Genomic DNA, 3,047 nt, shown 5'->3' on the forward strand with positions numbered 1-3,047 from the left:
CGGTTTTAATCTCAAAGGACGATATTATATCTTCACTCTCAATTTCTTGGAAATTCGGGACTTATTCAAACCCCCAACACTTACAAAGAAATCAATATAATCAATTTCAGACTGAGATATTTTATGCTCTTTGACTGCACATATCTGCATATTACTTCTTCAATAAATGATGAACAGACATTCGATGTTGGTACAAGTTCTGCAGAGTCTTACGAATGACAGGCGTGTGTCTAAAGGAAATGCCTAAAGAAACTCTCACGCATCTGTTTAAGGGAACGTGTTCTATGTTCATTAAAGCAGTTTGTTATACAAAAATTGTAAACAACGTAAATATCCACCAAAAGGAGAATGGAGAGAGCAGTCGTCATATATTCAAACAAAGCCAATAATGAAAATAAATTAATTAGCTGTCATGTAGCAGCGTAAGATAGTTTTAGAAAATGAATGCCGAGCAAGAAAAATAAGTCACAGAAAGGCATGTGCAATATGAGACCATTTCTGCCTTTTAAAAAATCTCAGAATAATACCACAATTAATTTATAGAAACATATACATGTGGTTAAAAAAATTCAAGATTGTGGCTTCTTCTGGGAAACTAAGAAAGGGTATGGAATTGGGATGAGCTAAAAATGGCAATCAACTCTATCTGCGAGGTTTTATTTCTTTAAAAAATCTGTGAAATGTAGAGAATATTAATAGTTATATAAATACAGGTGACAAGTACATGGGCTGTTATTATATTAGCTCCTCTATTTTCTCTATTTAAAAAAATAGTCCCTGATAAAATTAAAAATAAAAAAGGAAAAAGAAACTTATATTCCCTGACATGGAACAACTGATCACTGAAAAACACGCATTGTCTCATAAAATTTATGAAAAACATGTGCATAGAAATGTGTGCTCATATGTATACAATGTTATGTATACATAACATTATAAATGCATAGAATAAGATCTGAATGAGAATCACCAAGTTATTATTTGTACTTACCTTCTGGAAAGAGAGTGGAATTAGATGAAGGGTGTGGGTAAAGGGCTTCTTTTACTTTTTTTTTTTTACTCTATATACTTCTTTAATTTTGTAAAATTTACATGTATCATGTGTTTATGTGTTACTTCATAATTTAAAAATTAAAATGCAAATTTGTGTTTCTTTTATGAAAACAAAGAACAACAGCAGTAATGTATAATGTCTCAAAGTCCCTGGCCTGAATCTCTGGAGAATTCCAGAAATTTAACTCAAACCCAGTTCTCTCCAGATCATGGAGACCTGTATTCCTCACTCCCAAGGCCCTCAAATAAAGGCCAAAGTAACATTGTGTCACTGCTATTCCAGTGGGAAGGGGTCGGAGGAGAGGTTAAAAAGATTTGAACCCAGTCAGGGACAAACCAACCAGAGCACAGGGGAATACTGGAGGAGACATTGGCTTAGGATCAATTAGTGTCCCCCAGGCCACCTGAAGGCACCGCGTCCCATGGCTGAGTGTAAATTTTAGTGGAATTTCAGAAGTTTGCAAAAGCCCAAGAGATTGCAGGACTATATATTCTTGTAACATGGGATGCCCTCTGACTTCACTTCCCTCCCTAATTTCCTAATCCCTAGGGCTGATTATCTCACCCACTGATCTGGAAAGACTCCAGTCTCTGTGTCCTGCACTCAGCCCCCACGGGGGAGGGCCGGTACAGGACATCAAGCTGCATAGCTGCAGGTCATATTATCTTCACCATACACTTGTCAAGGTCTCAACAGTGCTCTGTATGTCCCCATTTACTCATGTCATAGTGCTCTCTCACCCTCTGTAGTGGTTATTTCAAACTTTGAACATATCCTCCAAATCTTACCCCTCAACAGATGCCCTCAATTACTTTATAGAGAAAAGACTAGCCAACCACCCCTTGGTTTTCCAGTTCAGTCACCAACACTGAGAGCTATGGGTGGTTTCCTCATTAGCTACCTCAGAAACAAGCTCATCTGGAAAAAGACAACTTAATTTTCTGCGTAAGACTAATAGCTTCGTATCATAAGAAGAAAGCCTGAATTCTCCCTTTGAACATGACTTTGACCATCTTCCTTGTAAAATAATACTGGCATTATTGTTCTAAGGGACACTTGTTTCTCCTGAGCCCATACCAACTAATCCTCAAATGTCAACCCTGATAGAAAGCTTCTCTGAGGGGACAATTGCATCTTGCTCCCTGCAGCATTATAACACACCTTTGAACGTGCTCAGTGGTCTAAAGAATTGTTTACAAGTCTAGCTCCTCTGTCAGATTGTGAGCGGGACCATCTCTTCACACCATTGTCTCTTCATGCTTTGGCAGTAGTTTCAGGCCTTGGGATGATGGTGACGGGAGTGGGGGGCTGGGGAGGTGGGACAGACTTATTCTGAACTACCCGACAATTAGGGCTTGTGATTGGACAAATCTGGATTCAGATCCCACCTTCATGACTGACAAATTGTATAATCCAAGCAAGGAACTAATTTCCCCCGAGTCTCAGCTTTCTCATCTGTAAATTGAGAGAGGAATAATTCCTTCTTTAGATGTTGGTTGTAGGGTGTTTTGTCCATAGTAAATGCCTGAAAAATAATAGCTATTATTAACTACTGAGCCTATTATGATTAGTAGGTACACGATGGGGTTAGAGCCCATATATAACCTTGTGATATTGCCTTTAGTTTCCCGTTGGGAGCAAATGGCTGTTTCTTCAGAGGTTTCAGTTGAGGAATCCCATAATTGCCCCATAGGCTGAGGTCCTGACATACATCAACTTAATCTGTGTTATCTGATCATGTACTGAAGATTTAGCATAACCAATCTCTACCCTTCCAACTGCAAACTGTTCTTTGTAAGAAAAAAAGGTTTGTCCTGGCTAACAGTTTTATGGCCGTGTAACAGGAGACCTCAGTCAGTTCCAGTGGGAGGCTGGGGGAGGGAGGCTGGGGATGTGGGGCCTAAAGGATCCCAGGATGAACAGAAATATCATCTGGAGAACAAATTTTCTGTCCTCCCACTGATTTTCTTGCCTTTCTCTACTTTTTTCTTTC

Source organism: Pteropus vampyrus, unplaced genomic scaffold (assembly GCF_000151845.1).
Source record: "Pteropus vampyrus isolate Shadow unplaced genomic scaffold, Pvam_2.0 Scaffold199, whole genome shotgun sequence".
Classification (NCBI taxonomy): Eukaryota; Metazoa; Chordata; class Mammalia; order Chiroptera; family Pteropodidae; genus Pteropus; species Pteropus vampyrus.